The sequence below is a fragment of the Poecilia latipinna genome, unplaced genomic scaffold, assembly GCF_001443285.1.
Source record: "Poecilia latipinna isolate Pla-1442-1.1 unplaced genomic scaffold, P_latipinna-1.0 Scaffold1119, whole genome shotgun sequence".
NCBI classification, from domain to species: Eukaryota; Metazoa; Chordata; class Actinopteri; order Cyprinodontiformes; family Poeciliidae; genus Poecilia; species Poecilia latipinna.
In genome coordinates this window covers 161,180-180,298 of record NW_015113735.1, presented here as the reverse complement: position 1 = coordinate 180,298, position 19,119 = coordinate 161,180, and the positions used below count along the sequence as shown (strand labels likewise).

At 38.1% G+C, this 19,119-nt stretch overlaps 1 long non-coding RNA gene across 2 annotated transcripts; it reads left to right on the top strand.

The window, feature by feature from the left end:
* The first annotated feature begins 10,148 nt into the window (after window positions 1-10,148).
* Window positions 10,149-18,609, top strand: LOC106959802 (uncharacterized). Of its 2 annotated transcripts, none has more exons than XR_001427436.1 (2): window positions 10,149-10,283; window positions 17,202-18,609. It is a non-coding gene; the product is annotated as an uncharacterized LOC106959802 (long non-coding RNA). The 2 variants fall into 2 exon arrangements; XR_001427437.1 differs by lacking the exon at window positions 10,149-10,283 and adding an exon at window positions 12,734-12,894.
* Window positions 18,610-19,119: the final 510 nt, after the last annotated feature.

Genomic DNA, 19,119 nt, shown 5'->3' with positions numbered 1-19,119 from the left:
CACCGTCATAATATTTATTGTCATTAAGAAGAAAAGGTTAAATTAGTGTAAATATATGGCATCCTGTTTATCAGACAGAAAACCTGGGATGAGTTTTTAAGATAAAAGCGCCGTAATGCTGTTTACACAAACTGTAAAAGTCTTAACAGTTTGTGTCCAGGATGTGTGGGGTCTGCAGAGACTTGATACGACCTTTTCCTGAGTCGTACACCAGATGGAGGGAACATAAGCCCCGGTGATCTGATGAAAGGAAAACGTTTTTTAAACTGAAATCATCTTTATCAGGTCATAATGTGCAGATCTGACAGATGCTAAATTTATTGCTTCATAGCCGCAGTGAGACTTTTGGCCACATGTTGTTATTTCAGCACCACAGATTTTGAAATGTGCTGATGTTAGCCAAAGTCAGAAACAAACCGTCTCTACCAGCGTTTGTTTTTTTCTGTTTTATTTATCCTGGAAAAGACCTTGAGAGGTTCCATTAGCCTCAGGAAGTTATTGCTGCTTCATCCTTTACATACAAATCCTAAAAGCCTATATTTACTTTTAAAGTCAACATTTCTGCCAAGGGAGAAATTTTACAGTCACTTTCACATTTACAGGCAGAGGGTTTAGGTTGCTCTTCCTTGATGAACTTGAACTTTTCTCCGAGCATCAAGTGAATTGATCGATAAGCTATCGATCATTCATCCACTTCATTCTGTCTTATTACATCTATTTTTTATTCCAGATCCATTTTTTTAAGAAAACTCTCATCTTAACTGAACTTTTAAGAAATCCAACCACTACTTACAATGATTTAATGTAAAAGAAGGAATAAAAATGTTTTCAGCAGATTAGGTTGTTTTAATAATTTAGTCCAGGGGTGTCCAAAGTGCGGCCCGGAGGCCGTTTCCGGGCCGTTCCTCGTCACTCTTCATGCAGCTCCAGCCGATTTCTCCAAGGCGCTCTCCCAGGAAGCCCTGAAGGTAAATCTTTCCTGTGCCAGCTCAGACTCCATCAGGAGCTTCTGTGTCTCTGCACCAACAGCCTATAAAGCAGTGCTGTCCAAAAGTTGGGTCCAATTCCCACAGTGGAAAGTACTTGGGGGCGGCCATATTGTTTTTCCAACTTAAATGCAAAATAATTTTGTTGTGATTTTTGTTTTTTGTTTTTTTTTATGAAACAAACTATGTTTCAGTCTTAACAGAAGTTGGACAGTTTCCTAACTTTTTGGGTAAATGTTGTTTTCAATATATTTGGTCCAGACAATCTTTTAGTCTAAAGAAGGCATGTCTGTTAAAGAATTAAATTTGTCATTGAAATTCTCATGCTAAGAAAAAGCAAAATGGTAGTTTTTTTGGAACTGTAGTCGTGGGGCCACACAGTGTTCTTCAAGGAGCCGCAAATGGCCCTCGGGCCACATTTTTGGACATCCCTGCCATAAAGCAACACCTCATCACCTAATCAACCAAATCTTTGACTTCTTTTGAGCTTTACATCATGTTAGAATGTTGTTCTCTCATCAGAATGTGTTGCCTTGATTCTTTCATGTTTGAGAAATCATTTGATCTCCATGGCAACCATTCAAACGCCTGGGTGGTCTTAGCTCCGCCTTTGAGGACGAAGCTCCTCCTAAAAGTTGTATTTTCAAAGTTTCTGAGCTTCCAGCTGACAGAGCAGCGCTACCCCACTCAGCTCCTTCAGACTAGCCAGCAGCAGTTAGCAAACACCTGGTGAAACAGCTGAGCATCTGCTGAGCTCATCATAGGAGCTACTTCTCAAAGCATCACTGGTTAAAACGTTGTTAAAGGGTTAACAGAGGAGCCCTGTAGTTTTGTAGCATTTCAAGTCTAGGAAGACATTCATATTAGAAGCCAGACAGAAAATACTTGGTGAGATTTTGTGTTTTTGCAGTGCAGATCCCTCTGCTGTGTGAGTACTGTAAAACTTTTCACAGTATTTTAATCAAAGTTTTCTAAGTGCAACTTCCTAAATGTGTAGTTGTTTGTTGAACAACGTGAAAACTTGGACTTTCCATGAAAGAAGATGAAATAATAATAACATGGAACCAATAAAGCTTTCCAGCTCAGTGTGACTTAAAACTCAACTTTATAACCGACTGAACATTTCCCATGATGCTTAGCGGTATATATTTTTATAGTGTGGTCGAGCTTCATAAAAACGCCTCAAAATGAAATTCTCTTCTCTCTGAGATATTTGCGCTGACCCCGGTCGGCCTTTGATTAGTGTGTTCTCCAGCTTGGGTCCTGTTGCCCTTTCCTTTTATAATCCACATTTACTCGGCACTCACAGAAATATTAATATTTCATAAAGACCAGTCAGAGGAATCTGAAGATGAATTCTGCACATGCAGAAGTCAAAATGCTCTGGTCAGCCGTAAATTGGGCCAGTGATGTTTGAGATGTTCTTTTGGAGCTGAGGGTCCAGCCAGAGGCTTTTCACATTTTGTCTGACAGAATGAATTGAGTATAATGGCTGCTGGACGCACAATGTTTGTTTATTTAATATTTAATTTTCCATAAAGGTGATAAGATGCTTAACAACAAACACAGGTTTGTTTGTTTACACGGGTTAAAATATGTCTCAGCTTTCACCTTTATTCTGATCTATTTTATGATATGATGTTTACAATCCCTATAATGTTTAGTATGTTTGATACGGTATAAAATATTTCTTTTTTTTTACTTTTTGAAGTGTGTCTGCTTTTCTCACATTCCCAGAAACCTATCAGGTGTTGTTCATGTACAATTTAATGTATTTTGGGGAATTTTATGAGTTGGACAAACAACATAGTGAATAATTTGAAAAAAAAGACAAGATTACATCACAGTAAAATCTGAATAGTGTAGCTCTGAAAAAATATGGATGAAGCAACCAAAAATAAAGTGTTTTTTGTTTCCCTAGTAGAATGGACATCTTCCGTTTTAGACCAATGGATTCATCACCAAATTTTACAAAGTCAATTTCCAAATTTTGCTTTTTGCTGCAGCTACCAAGCTAAATGTGTTAGCTTAGTGCTACCAACCATCATAAAACAAACGTTTAATGTCGTACGATCCACTGGAAGAACGTAACGGCTTTGTTTCCCCGACAGAAGAATCCCCAAATTGTTTGATTGAAATCAAAGCAAGCGAAACTTTCCAAATCAAAGCAAAGTTCATGTAGAGCCACTCAAACAACAGATGGAAAAACTGATTACTGCCAACACCGTTGATCCTGATTTCACACCAAAGAGGGAAGAAGGAAGAGAAGATCTGTTTGATTTTTGGCTGAAGCAGATCACATGTTGGTAAAATAATGAATCTCATTTTCAGAAATTCAAACACTTCCAAGGTTCAGATCTGCAGGACAGAGTTATCTCCCTACATGGGGAAGAATAAAAATGCCACTTTTTGAAATATCAGCTAGCATGTTCAGAAGCAACTAAATCAACCTCATTCGGCCTCATTTACACAAACCAGCCTGAAAACTGACCTGATCAGTCGGGGTGAGGAAATTACAGGTCCTGGCAAGGACAATCCGACATGAAGCGTTGGTTAACTCATCGTGCTAGATTAATTAAAATCACAGCTTGCTCTCCGGTTTAATCAAGCGATCACATTGCAGTAGATAAGAACTGGTGTGGTGCCAAAACGTTCCAGGTGGAACGCCTGTTCTGCAGGTTTCTCTCGTCTCTGTGCTGTCTGCACCATAAGGGGCGCCTAAATAATGTTCTGCAGGTGTTTTTAATGCTCAGCCTGATTGGAGCAATTAGACTGACTGTAATTATTCAGTATAAAGCCCCGACTGTGAGACGGATGTTCCTATTGCTCCAGTTCTGGTATTTACATAAAGAATTTTGAGAGCAGAAAAACAGAAGATTTTCCCCTGAAGATGTTCTGGTTCTGCTCGGTCTGACTGGATGTGATCAAGCCAACAGTGTAGCATAAGGATCATTGTTCGTGGTTCAACGTTTTTGGGGATTTTGTTAGAGAACATCAGCGAACAAACAAGATCATGAAGACTAAGAAACATGTTAGTTGGATTGAGAGTCTTCAGGTTTAGGCTGGCAGGTAAGAAATGCCTCCAGCTGAAACCATGTGATGTTATGTTTCATAATATTTCTTGTAATTGCTCACAGCTTGTGAATTAGGTCATAAATCAGCGTAAACGTAATGGAGAGTTGATGACACAACCCTTAAACGAAGCAGCATTACAGTTTGATTCTGTTCGGTAGACTAACTTGTTTTCAGTGTTTTGTTCACTTGTTTTCTTTTCTGTAGCATTTTGTTAGCAAAGCTAATTATTTCTATGTGCTCAAGCTAATTTACAAGCTAATTATTTGCTTTAAGAACCATTTTTGGTAGTGTTAGCTGAGATCTAGTTTTCAAAAACAACCCAGATGCTTTTTAGCAACAAGTTAAAGTTTTTTTCTGGCGTGTGTAAAACGAGTTGTTTCAAAAACCTCCCACTGCGCTGTTACCTAGCAACGCCAGGCTCAGCGCAGCTCATTACCTAGCAACCTCGGCAGAGGTTCAGTGCATTTGATTTTACCGCTGTAAGTGCAGCACAATGGCTGCTGGAAGAGGAAAGTGGTTTGTTGTTGAATTATCATCCAGAAACCACTTGCTGCATTCTTGTTGGTTGTGCAGCAGGCTCCACTTCTGCTTTTCAAAGATGTTTGGTTGTATAATTGTGCATCTGTTTGCAGCCATTTTCATGTGCAAGTTCAAACGTTGAGTTGGGGGGTCGTGGCCAACTGCAGCTTATTTGAATTTAAAATGAAACAGATGCCATAAAACAGCTAAAATGTCATTAACTAAGAATGAATTTGTGCTAAAATGTAATCGACATGTTTTGTTTAGGCCACACAGACCTAATCTAATCTGTTAAGGAAGCATAATAGGTCACCCTTAAAACCAGCATGCAAATAATGCCATTTAAATCTGTTTAGTGTTTGTTCTGAGTAACAAGATTTAAACAGCCATATTATGTTTGATAAATGAAGATTTTAATCTGTTAAAATCTGGTAAATCTCTAGAAACAGATAATCCTCGGTGAGAGCGACCAAGCTTTGTAAACATGCTAGTGAGACACGAACACGGCAGGACGGTCAGAGGAAGACTCAGTCTGCTGCTGAACGGTGGAGCCGGAAAACCTGCCAAGTTTTCTCAGGAAGCCTCAGCTCTCAAAAGATTAAGAGGATTAAAAACAGAACCCGGTTTGGTCCAAACAGCGGAGCTTCAAATGGGCGGCCCTCGCTCCGACAGTGTTTGGACAACGTCCCCGGGGACAAACTTGCCGCTGTCTCTTCCTCCCATTTCAAATAAGCTACAGAGGCAGAGCAAGCTTTTTAGGATCCTCGCTGTTTGTTTGTTGCTGATCAGAGTCAAAATGCAAAATGTTTGCCAGTCGGCACTGGCAGGATCAGAAAACGGGCTCTGAGGTTTGCTGTTCAAGGTTTCCAGGCCTGCGCTGATTCAGCCGATCATTCAGAGCGTTTAGTGACTCAGCCGCTCTCTAAGTGGCTGTTTATGATCCCCAGGTGACTAATGATGCTGCAGAAACGATCCCTCTGTTAGTCGCTGAATTCAGCTGATGAGTTTCTGAGTTTCTGCAGCATTTCGCTCCTCACAGATGTGTCTCTTCTCCTTGTGACAAAGGCTTCATGGACTCCATCACCATAGTGACATGGGAGACGTTTCACTTGTGTTGTTGCTATAACAACCTTCGAGAGTGTTTATTTATGTGGCAAACGATATGAAAGCGACTCCAGAAAACTGATTACATGAAGAAGTTGACTGTAGACCCATTTGCTGGCTCCGCACAGCAGTCAGACGGGATCCATGCGGATGTAAACTCGCTGCTTTATCCCTTCGTTTCTCTCGTCTTTCTTCAACGTAGCGTTTCCTTTCTGCTGCTATTCGCTGCGGCTAATTGAAGTGTTTGCATTGAGAGACCTGGGGAAGAGCTTCTTTAATGAAGTGTGATCTCATTAAAAGATACAGCAGCCGCTGTGAGCACAGAGAGAAGAAGAAAACATGCGGGACAAAGGACGGGAGGCCACCGAGAGCAGCGGCGGATTGTTCTCCTCATAATGAAACACCGATGTTAACAATGTGCAAATTAAGAAATTAAAATGTGAGGAATGAGCGCGCTCGTTTTAATCTGCATTAGGGTTATTGTCTTACATGCTCAGGATGGGTGATGTCTGCATCTGATGATGCATTCCACTTCCAGCTAATGACAGGAAACGCATCCTCTGAGTTTCTAAATCTTTAATCTGTAACTAAGGTTACAGTCTCTTATGTCTAATAAACAGAGAGAAACATCAGCAGCGGTGGATGAATTAAAGCAGCTCCAACCTGCTTTGTTTTGAATAAATAAATCTTGTTTACTGGCTGCTGAAGTGTTGACTGGTAACTAATTGAAAATATTTTATCTTAATTGACTTATTCCAGTAGAGGTAAATAATTTGCACTCAAGACCAAATTGTCTTTTGGCCAATTAACAGGTGAAACTTAGCAACATTATGTGGCTAATTTAGCTAGCTAAATATTTACCCTCAAACTAAATATTTAGCTAACTACCAAAAGCGTTAGCGTTGAACTTAATATTTAGTTTGAAGCTAAATATTTGACTTGCTAATTAAATATTTGGTTGGAGCTAAACAGTTGAATTACAAACTAGATCTTTAGTTTATTTATTTTGATATCTAAATATTTAATTGTCAAACTAAATATTTAGTCTGCAAGCTATATATTTAGCTAGTAAGATGAATGAGCTAAATATTTAGTTAAAAGTTAGATATTTAACTTACTAACTAAATATTTGGTTGGAGCTAAACTGTTAAAATACACATTAATTTATTTTGCTAATTGTTTAGTTTCAGAACTAAATACTTAGTTTGTAGACTACATATTACATTTACAAACTATAGTAAGAGAAATAAGCTAAATATTTAGTTTGCAAACCAAATATTTAGTTTGGAGGCTAAATATTTACCTTACTAATTAAATATTTAGTTTGAAACTGACATAAATAATGATAAATAATAAATAACATTCAACTTTGGAAAATGAACCTCCATGTTTGTTGTTAAATTTTGACTGTGCAACTTTACAAATTGCCCAGTACACAAAGTCAAGAAAATGTACAGTTACTAAAAATAGGTCACAAAATATCAGCGCTAAATGACCTTTGACCTTTGACAAACGAGGGTCATGTAGAGCCTTTGAACCTGTGGTGTCTAGCTGGTGGAATGAGCTTCAAACATGGCCGACATTTTTAAAATGAAAAGCGGCAGGCATTCCAGGACCCCAGTCATGCATTATTTTTGTACTGTTAATGCATTTGTTGCATTTGTTGCATTTAATTTGTACGTGTATTTTCTCATAACTCCGCCTCCTGGTGTTGAGATGTAAAAGCAGTTTGAAGCTTTAGAGAAACTGAATCAACAAAATAACAAAAAAGGTTAAAGAAATGATAAGAGAGAAAATGATTGTTTGATATATGTGCGATATTTAATTCCTAACACCAGACAGAAATAAGGGTTTCCATGTGGCGGCCATGTGTTTGAAAAAAACCTTCCTTCATGACCGTGACAAATCCTGTCACCACCAGCACGACTTCCTGTCCCTGCACTCACACATTCCGGCCTTCACGTGTCAGCGAGCCGACACTCGATCCTAATTGGCCACTTCTGCAGAGCCGGTGTCGGTTCGCCTGACTGGGAGCGCCTAAATGCCACCTGTGAAAGCCGAGACTCATTTCTCCCTGGGTGGGGGATCAAAAACGGGCAAACAGCAACAACAAGCGCTCCGGTTCTGGCCCGGGCATGGCGGACGCAGCATCAGAAACCAACTCCGTTTTCCGTCCTGAGAAACTCGCTCCACTTCATCAAGCACTCCCCATTCCAGCCTGTCAGCGAGCGGAGCGAGCAGGGAGCAGTTTGTGGTCCCACCTAAAGGCTCGAACGTGCAGCGTAAATACTCAGGCTTTACGGTGCCCCTGATAATAATGTGGTTACGACTATCAGGGGAAATCCTGGTGAGTCCTGCTTTGGCTGAAGGTGTTAAAAGGCTGTAAGTGTCGAGACGAAAAGCTTGTCTGCACTTTGTTTCAACCACTTTCAAGAGCACACTTGGAAATATATGAGGATCAGCTATTTTTATGCATGAATGTTTTAAATCCAGATACAAACAGTGACCTAAAAGTACCTTGTCTTAAACTTATTCTATAAAAGTCGACTTGAGATTTTTGTTTCCCCATGTGGCTGAGAAAGCAACACTATTTCAAGTGTAGAGTCCTCATATCCAATTTCTCTCTTTTTCACACTTGATTCGAACTCAAAATCCTCCTCATGTTTCCCTGTTGAGTGGGTAAATTTAGGATACTGCCCACATCCACAGCTCTAATTCCCACCGGTGCAGCAAGTGTTGCGTCAGGATCTCCACTTCACCCTAAACCTTTTTAAACCGCCATCAAAGAAGTGAGTTTTCACTTGAGAAGTCTCACAGCTCTCCCAGAGGGCTTTGAATGTGCGAACGACATGGAGGTGTTGAGTTTTGTTGACAGTTTGAGTCAGAGACACGGCAAAGCCGAGCTAAACATAGTGTTTCTGTTGACATCCAGTGATGATTATAGCACAACTCTGCTGAGCTGATAGACAGCAAAAGTTCACCTTAATTCAGACTGTTTTATATACATCTGTCTATTCCTGACAAAAGTCTCTCTTGTGGATTTTATTAGGGTCCAAATGCTTTTCTTTGTAACCTTAAAACTCCTCAGGTCACCTCTGAGGGAAAAGACATTTTGCTTTGCCATAGTTTTTACACCTGACAGTCCAATCGACTCAGTTGGGGACCAAAGTTGCAACATTTGTTACATTTTCAGCTGCTGCAGTTTGCTTTCACACCTCACCATGTCAAACAAACCAAACACTTTGAAAAACCTGTTCCCCTCCTCGCCTGTGGGGGCGCTGCACCAAGAACCACTGAAGGAAATGACAAAAATAAACAAACTCTGAAGACACTGAGCGCAAAATGTAAACAAAATGTAGGATTTTTCTTTCATCTTTGGTAAAACACCATGAGACTGTTTCTACTGCAGATTATTTCACTTATAACTAACTAGATATTTTTTGCATGTTTTTAGTGCATCAATAACGAGAGAATATATTAGAGATTTATTTATTAGTGTCTTCAAAATCAGAATGATTGATGATGTCATGACTTTGGAAGCTTCTGATAGGCTAACTGATGGATTGGAGTTAATACACCTGTGGATATATTTTAAGGTACATCCAGGTTTTTTATTCCTCATCTCAGTGTGTTTCTTCTCTAAAGTATTCACCTTTTACTCTCTAACCTAAAAATCATTCAACATCTCATTTTTTGCCAGCATCCTGCAGGATTTTTAAGCTCCTATTAATGCAGCATAAATTGTCAACTTTGTGATAGTTGAGGCCAGAATGCAGCTGCTTCCTCTCGAAGCTTCACAGTTGATTAAAAGTGGAAGAGCTAATTTCAAAGATGGCCTGATCTCCTTCTGACGATCATTCAAACCGATCATAATCATGAAGATATTAGCCTGTTGAGCTCTTCAATTAATACTCGCACAAAGTGTAGATAAAATTTACATGATGCAAGTTTCATGAAATCTCAAGAACTTGCAACAATTAAAGATCTAAACAGCCCTGATGATGTTAGGAGTGATGGTGAAAGCCATCATGCTGGTTTGAGCTGAAAGTAGCCGCAGCGTCCTCTAGATGTACTTGCAGAGACAAGGACAAATTAAACATTTACCTTAATGGAGGAGGAATAAAAGCAGAATGATCTGTGGCTGCAGTGAAAGAGGCATCCAACTTGATCTGACACAGTCCTTAAAAGAAAGCAGCTATAAAAAGATGATTATGAGGTGATGAGCGAGAAGCGGCTGGGAATAAAAGTTGAAAAAAAAGTGCTGCTTGGTCATTAGCTCTCTTCCTGAGAGCTTGTCACGCAGCATAAAATCATCTGAGGGAAGCAGTAGTTACAGGACATGGCGACGGTATCCATTCAGGAAATCTCCCACAGATAAATAATGAAACAAGATGAATTATTAAATAATGTGTCCTCTCTTTGGGGCTGTTTTAGGTCGGCGCCTTGGCATGATGAAACAAGACGCTGCTGAGAGGTCAGATCGCTGTGTCATCTGATTCTCGCCTCATTCAGGTTTTATTTTTATATTCCTGAGCCTCCATCATCTGCTACAAACTGGTCTCATCTTCACAAATGTCCTTCTTAGTGGGATCCTTGAAGGTTAGTGAATCATGTCTTCATTATGCACCAAATGGCACCAAACACTAAATTACAGCACAATAATGTCTTGAAAGAACATTTTTATCAATTTAAATGTTGGTTTTTATTCCCCAAAGTCACTTTAAGCTAGTGAGGGTCTGTCTTAAATATAACGGTCATCAACAAATAACCGTAAACTTTCTGCGCTGCAGTAATATTAAAGAATCAGTGTGACCTTTTCTCCTTCGCCAGATTGCCTTTCTTTCCTTGTAAAACTTTCCTGGATCCTCCTTCAGGTCTTTTTTACTTCCTCGACTCCCCTTTGAACATTCATGTGACTTACATACATTATTTTCCTGTTCAAGACGCATTTTTTGACTAATGCATTAAATGTTAATCCAAACCAACGTGACAAAAATGTCTTGTTATAAGTGAAATAATCTGCCAATGAACAAGTACATTTTCATCAAAATGAAGGAATTATTTACCTAAAACGAGCTCTGAAAAGTTTCCTCTTGTCTTAATTGAAGCGTGCTAAGATAGTTTAACTAGAATTAAACCAAAATCACTTGGAAAGATTTTGTGGTCTTGCAGTATGTATAGTCTGGAAAATACCAGTTGTTTTTGGTTCTTACTGGTTCCTGTGTGGATTTTTGTGGCTTCCAGCCTGCACTGGTCACCTGGTCAAAGCGTGAAGGGAGGTGACTGTGCACCATGACTGGTCAGAGCAACACATTTTCAAGAACAGACTTCCACATTAGATTGGATCTTTTATTATTCCTTACAGTTCATATGGTGACCAGGGTTGTGAAAACCTCCCAATCTGGACTGGAGCTGTAATTTTCCTACCTCTCAGTTTACGTCAGCTGATTGTGAGGCATAATGAAAAAGTGCAGATCTGAGAACGAATGGGATTTGATTCCTGCATCGACCACTTCAAACCAGATCAGCTCACATCTCCAGTCTGCATGTAAACCAAATTCATTAATCAAACCACACCTCTTCTTCTGCTTGTTAACTTGTCGTTGAGTGTAACCCAACCTTTGGGTTAATCTGCAGGGATAAAACTGAAGCTCTTTGCTTCTTTATGCTTCTCCTTACAGCTGCTGCTGAAGTGCTGCTTTGCTAAAAATCTGAGATAAATAACCGTCCATTTTAATCAAAGAGGAAAACATTAACCAAACTTCTTTCACTGGCCAGACCCACTTCACCTCCAAAGTGAATTTCCATCTCGGCTCTTTTGAGTGACAGTGACTCTGATGGAGAAGGAGCGGGAGGCCACAGAAGTGGAACGGGGAAATGGGTCACCTTCTCCGCTGCTCCTCCACCTCATGAGTAATTTAGGAGAGCTGCTGTACACACTGTGGACTGACAGGCAAACAGAAGTCATATTCTTCCTCAGAGCAGCACGTAGATACCCAAACACACAAATATTGAAACACTGTGACCATACAGAGCATCAATTATTTCGTTTCCCTCAACCGTGGAACAAAAATTATTATTCGGGCTGAGTTACACTTTGACCACATTTGTTTTTGGAGCGAGCCGTCTCTGCCATGCTAATTCACCTGGAGAGCGTTCAACTTTCCAAAGTGGACCTTAGAAACTGTTATAAAATTAATGGACTAAATTAGCCCTGGGTTCCTCCCAAGCACATTTGTTCTGCTGCCGTCAAACATATAACAGGGTGTCTGGGACAGCTTGCATTTTGAAATAGGTGCCAAACACGTTTTAAAGCAAATATCAAAGCCTTCTCTATGGCAACACGGTTAGCCGTCAGCAGCCTAATTAAAATGCTGCGTTTGCTTTGGAGGGAAAGATGCATACATCAAGAAAAAAAAAGAAAGAAATCACTAAGCGCAGTAAGAAATACTGAGGTGCCTGGCAGCTTTGTAATGGTCTCACACTTGTTTGGCTACAAAGTCAATCCCCAATCAGCCAAAGCAAACTCCCCAAGGCCAGCCTCTTTCTTCTTACACCATCTCGGCTCTTGCTTCAGTTGCTGCAGCTGCATAATGACATCAGATTACTCAGAAATGTCTCACAACATGCCGCTGCAGCTGTTGTGTTTCTTCTGTAAAATATGCAGAAGAAACACTGGGACTGTTAGATTCGCTCAAGTATTCACAGCTTTGATGTTATCTCTGTGTACGCATTCAGTTTACACTTTCTATGTTCTGGTTTTGAAGACAGATTTTTGCTTTAAAATCCATTTAGCAAGAAATTTCATGGAAAACTAGTTGTTGACCCTCACACAAGAATATACATCTCCAAGAAGACATCATGTTTGGATTTTTTAGCTGACAAAGTACTGTTGTATTAACTAAACCTTTAATTTAACACGCTGAAACTTTTAAAGGCATTGATAATTTTTTTTCTGCCAGGAACCTTTGTATTCGCATGTTTCTGGTACGCCTGTAAATCTGACGCGCCACCAACATCCACAAACAGCAAAGGATCATAAAGTCGCTTCTCTCTGCCCAGTGGGGGTCAAATCTTTCTTCAAAAAACATCAGATGAAAGTCATCTGCAGGAACTGAAGTGGTTTTAAGAAAGTAACGGTAGCCATTGTTCTAAACTGGAAGTTCTGGTCCAGTTTACTGACAGGCCAAGAAGTTTCTGAAACTATGAGGTCAGTCTTTGGTATTTACCCTTAAAATAGACCATCACCTTCCTCTTGACATCTCAAATTTAAACTAGTACTTTATTCCTTTTAGTGATCTTTTAACTCACCAGCTTGATTCTTTCAGTAAATATTATCCCTGAAATATAAACATCTTCCTTTTTTTTGCTGTTTTTGCTTTTGCTTTACTTCCAATAAAATGAATTTGATCTGATTTCTGGTAACCAGCCCAGAAATCATTAAAGTTTGAACAGATGCTGATCACTGCTACAACAGAAATCCAATGAATTGTTGAAAAAAGAGAACTTAATGGAAAACGTTGACTTGCTAACAACAAAGGAAAGAACACCCATCAGTTATTCATAATTATATATTTATGTTGCATATTTATTATTATTCACTGAATTTATCATAATTATACATAATTACTAAAAGATAAAGTGAAACATATTTAAGTACCAGCATGATTTGATTTGAAAAGAGGAAGAGTTTTATTTTGAAAAGTTATTAACAGGATCTAGTTTTGTCTTTTGTCGCCATCTTGTTTTTTGTTGCTAGGATACCAACAAACATCTGTTTGTTCAATAAAAACAAACAATAAAAACTGAACATAAAAAATGTACAACGGTGTATTGGGACAGAAGTAGAAAGAAAAAAAAAAGTTGAAAAATTGATGGAACAAAACTCAAATGTTGAAGTTAATTTCAGAAATATTTTAGGAAAAACATGGGAAATTTTTAACTCCAAAAGTAAAAAAAAAGTCAGTTTGAAAAGTCTAAAATTTGCACAAAAAAGTATTATTTTGTGATTAAACTAAAAAAAAAAAATTTCTTCATAAAAAATAATTTTCAACCTTTGAAAGTCAAAGATTTTGTACTTTTGAAACTCTGACATTTCCAAGATTTTTCTAGAAAATTTCTGCAATTAATCCCAAAAGTTCTTCTCACAAATTTTCGGCTTTTCCAGGTCAGAACTTTCCAAAACAAAAACTTCAACTTTTGGAGGTCAGAAATTTCCACATTTTTCTAGAAAACTTCTGAATTAATCTCAACATTCCTGAGTTTTTCGGTGGAGATTTGCTCCTCCTTTCTGGCGGCCCTTATTCCACCACTGTGCATGTGAGCCAGAAGATTTCACTAAGTGTTAAAACCCCGAAAAGCAGAGATAAGGAAGACAGCGGGTGTCAGCTTCTGTGCAAAACAGTTTCCACTGTGCACAGTAATGCATATTAAATTATATGTAATGTTTGAACGACTAGTTTTAGAAAATGCCTTAAGTTTTATCAGATTTTAGCTCGGGTACTCGTGGTCCCTGATCCCGTAAACAACAGGAATGAAATGTTTTGGCCCTGGCCGCTTCACGCTGTGAAGGTAACGTTATCAATGTCATGTTCAGGTTTTCAAACTGGGGCTTTAAGGTGCAGCGAAACTCAAATACTCCACAATTATTTCATCACTCTTACAGCTCACTCAGCGGTGAGGCTCTCTTCTCTCTGCTGTTCTTCCTTTTCCTGACAGCAACGGACATTTTGTCTCGACTCAACTTTCTGCGGGTCCAACAAAGGTTAACCTGGTTAAAACAGACACTGAAACATCTAACGATTGCATTGCCTCATGTTTAGTTATTATACAGCATATCTATGTAAATCAGTCACATGGAGACGTCCACCTGATTAAAATGCCAATAAATGAACTGATCAGCTGAGAAAATATGAACTGTAAAAAAATATTTTCTGACAGAGCTTAACTGTATTGTATCAAATTTAACTGTCAAGTTCAAAACATTTAAGAAAAACAATTTCTACAACTTCAACTTGCCTCACCTGTCTTTAGCATTTACTAAAACTTAATGAAGAACATTTTTTAAAAAGTTCCTCAACTTATTTATAAATTATGTTTTTATATTGTTACATCAAGTTGACACAAAATTTTAACAAATTGAAATGAAATTCTAACTAAGTCAACTTTGTAATGTATTTTTTTATTTTGAATTTGTTTTTACAACTTTATACATTTTATTATTTTGTTATAAATTATGTTAGTGAGTCTAACTGATAAACACAAAGGACATTTTTCAATTCCTGTGCAAAATTATAATTTTACAAATTTTCACCAAAAAACACAAATTCAGTTCTAATTTTTGAAAATTCTTGCCTGCAAGTATACATTTATATATTTTTTTAATGAAAAAAATATTTTAGATTTATTTTTAAGTGAAAAAATTAAAAATATTTTTAAATTATTTCAGAAAAATAATCTTAAGCTTTATTTTCTGAAAAAGTTTTTCAGAAAATAACTTTTTCTAAATATTTTCTGAACTAAAATAATTAGAAAAAAAAATAAACTCATAACTGCTGAAAAAATAAACTCTTAAAACTGCAAAAAAAAACCCTGCTAACTAAAATGTTGAGAGTCGCTTTCAAGTATCTTATTAACGTCAGTGTTTCCTTCTGATCAAATGTTTTAGTTGTTGAGTGTCTAATTTGCTTAAATAAGAGTATTTTAATGAATAATACATGTCAAACAAACATTTAATTCACTTAATTAGATGGGATTCAGCCCTGATTTATTATTTCCTTTATGAGAAAGCAAGTCTAAATGCCTAACGTCACAACTTTGCAGCAGGACGATCCTTCTGATGAAATGATTTCCGAGATGCAGAATAAAAGTTGTCCTTTTCATGTCAGTAATAAATGTTGCTGACTATTGGATAGTCATTAAATCTCGATGATATCGGCTCTGAAGTCCCTCTCAGGACCTTCAGCTCCAGCCAAACTCTCACTTTCTTCTGGGTGTCATTATCGGCCATCTTTCCTTCCCTCCTTGATGGCCCCATTTTATCTTAATGGTGCTTGGTGCAATGATACGGAGACGGTGATAGGATTATTAGCCACAATTAAGGACAGGGTGGCTAATGGCTTCCAACGAGGCATTAACTGGAGGAGCGGAGAGAGGAAGGGTGGGGAACATTGGCTCACTTTATTAATTGGATACTTTATATTTTAATGTTGATGTCTGCAGATTTTTCTGTTTAGTTTTTCTTTATCTTGTTTCTTTATTGGTTTCTTGGTTTATGTTCTGCTGACCTTTTGCTTTTGTTCCATTTAAAACACCAAATTGTTTCACTCGGTTTTAATTTGATTTATTGCGTCAGGCTTTCTATTGAACAATATTAGTTTGTCTCTGACGTAATCTCAGGTTTAGTTTGAGATTTTAAGATTTTTCACTTCTTACCCCGGTTTTGTCACCATGGTAACCTGATCTGGAGAAGATTACATATCCAGATTGGAGATTAAAGACGACTCATTATGTTTCCCTGAACAGGTTAGCATAGGTTTATGGCCTATATAAAACATGTTCACAAAATTTTTTGCACAAACTCATTCTTAGATCATGAGACTTTAGCTGTTTTAGGGCCTCTTGACACATTAAATTCAAATAAACTGCTGAAGGCCATCCCTCAGACTCAGTGTTTTCAAAATGGCTGCAAACAGATACGCAATTATACAACTGTACAACTTTGAAAAGAAGAAGTAGAGCCTCCTGCACAGCCAAAAAGAATGCAACAAGTGGTTTCTGGATGGTAAGCCAACAGCCAAACAGTTGTCTTTTCCAGCAGCCATTGTACAGCGCATACAGCAGTGAAACCAGCTGACCAAACATGCTGGAGCTCAGCTAGGGTTGCTAGGCAACGGCTCAGTGTGACTCAACAACCTGGGAGGGTTTTGAAAAGGTTCATTTTCCAGACAGTAAAAGAGTTTGGTCTGTTTTTAAAAGCAGTAGAAACTCCCAAAAAGAATAAAACGTGTAAAATGTAAATTAACACACCTAAACTCACCTGACATTTTTTTTTGTATCTCTTCCACCTTTATGTTAAAAATCTAAAGACGTATGTTCAGAGGCTGATGTGTTTTTTGGTTTCAGTTGTTCTGGAACATGTCAATGTGGAAAACGCATCGAAAACCTTTAACATTCTGTATTTTCTTCCTGGTAATTTCAGAAGGGATTATTTAGACTTCTAAGAGCTACTTAAGTAGCCATAAACAATGCTCATGAACCCCCAGCATTAAGAGGATTAGGTTTCCTTTTTTATTTGCTAATCAGGCAACTCACAACATTTATTTGCCAAGTGACACAAGAAGACGAAGATGCTTTCAGTGAAAACTGAAGTTTCTTGATTCATATCCAGAGGAAATATTTGGAAAGCCACCTTCTCTGCGTTCTCACATTAGAATTAAGGTTCTAGTGTTAAAAACAGACTCTCAGAAGTTTTTAAAGCATTGTTGTGAGACGCACAATGTGCTCTTTGTGCTGCAGGTGCCTTTGATGCCGAGACGGCTGGTGAAACGTTGAAGCCATTGACGGAGGTGACTGACACCTGAGTGTGACGTCTCTGAGGACGAAGCTGAACTGAGACGGCTTCTCAAAGCAGCCGACTGACAGGATAAAGGGGAGATAAAAACACAGACAGTCTGCATACCTGGGCAGCAGGCATTTGCATTTGACATTTCAGGCCTTTCAAAGATGCTCTTCAGAGCTGAAAACTGTTGCATCAAGACGAGAAAGCTGAGAAGGCTGAGTCCTGAGTTTACGTCCAAAAGTACAAAAATAATGTTGGTAATCATTTTTAAGAGTTACTGCAGTTTCCTTTGTCTTCTGGCTGAGATCTACGGAAGACCAATAGGGCCAAAGAAAAAAAGGAATTCTGACCTTCTTTCCTGCAAAATTCTGACCTTCTTTCCTGCAAAATTCTGACTTTAAGCTCCAAAATGTCACTTGTCTTTGCCCAATTCTAACTTTTTCTGTCACAATTCTGTCTTTAATCTTACAAATTTTGTTTAAACATCTAACTCTTTTTCTCGAATTCTGACTTTTTTTCCTCAGATTTCTGACTATTTTTTCTGCAGGATCCTGATTTTAAGCTCAGACGACTGAAGTAAGAATTCTGATTTTAAAAAGTCAGAATTCTTTATTTATCTCGGTGGCCCTAATCTGCTTCCGTAGAGATCAAACCAAGAAACAGTTTGGCCAAAATAAATTTTCTGTCAGGAATTTGTTTTTTATTATTTGGAAGAAGAGGGAAATGTAAAACATCTCCTCTGACAGCAGCAGATGAACTGAGCCAAAGATGGCTGCAGCAGCAGACGCTACCTGCAGATGAAGCGTTTTAAATCCAGTCAGCTGCCAACGGGTCCAACCAGCTTGTCACAGTACGTGAGAGCAGTTAATTAAATCCTTTAAACTTCCTAAAAAAATAAAATTAAGTTATCGCTTACTGACAGGTGGTGGCAACAAGTGAAGCCTTGAATTTCTGACTTTGGCAATGTGAGAGCGGGAGATGATGAAGACGCTCTGAATTCTTTTAATCTCCTTGGAAAGCAGCAAGGAGATGAGAAAAGAAGGACAAGATTATCGAAATGCTCCGTTTTGTCATTTTGGACAGACCCTTCTGGAAGCCAGCTCAAGTTTCTGGTTTACTAAGACTTTTATCAAACAAGCCCACAGTTACTTTAACGCTGAGGATGGTTTCTCCATGTAAACCGTTGATTCCCTCTTGTACCTGTTGTTTTTACTTCAGTCTAGTTGTTTGGCTCTTTGTAATTTCTGCTGAAAAGCTTCACTATCAGCCAACTGAAAGCTCCAGAGCCGTCATTTAACCCAACATGGAGGCTCTGATGCTGAGTTTGTTACGTAATCTTGATCAGATTAAATGATGACTAATTTTTTTATTGTTATTTTTTTAAAGCTCCTTCTGGCATTAGTAATAATTACTAAACTGTGAGATTTTTCATGAGTTTCTCACAATAGTTGCTGTAATTTTGACTTTGAGAAAACCTTTCTTACTAAATCTGGTCAGTTTTTCCCTTTTTATGTCAAATGTAAAGAAGTTTAAGTTTTATCTGATGACAGAATCACCTGAAAGAAGTTCCATAAACTCTGAAGCAGGTTTTCTAATTTGCAGTGATTCATTCACACTTAAACTAATTATGAATGTTTGTAGAATCCAGAGAATATCTGTGATTTTCCATAAAGCAGATTGCTGCAGAGTTATGACTGTATTGGCTTTAAATAAGAGCCATAATCTACACGTCCTGTTTCGGAAATTAAATGACTTCAGAAGATCAAACATTGTAACACCACATGTATTAATGTAATAAAATCTGGCTTTAGAATGTAATAAAACATAATTAAAACTGCATTGCGTAATAATCGACACAGATGGAATAAAATCATG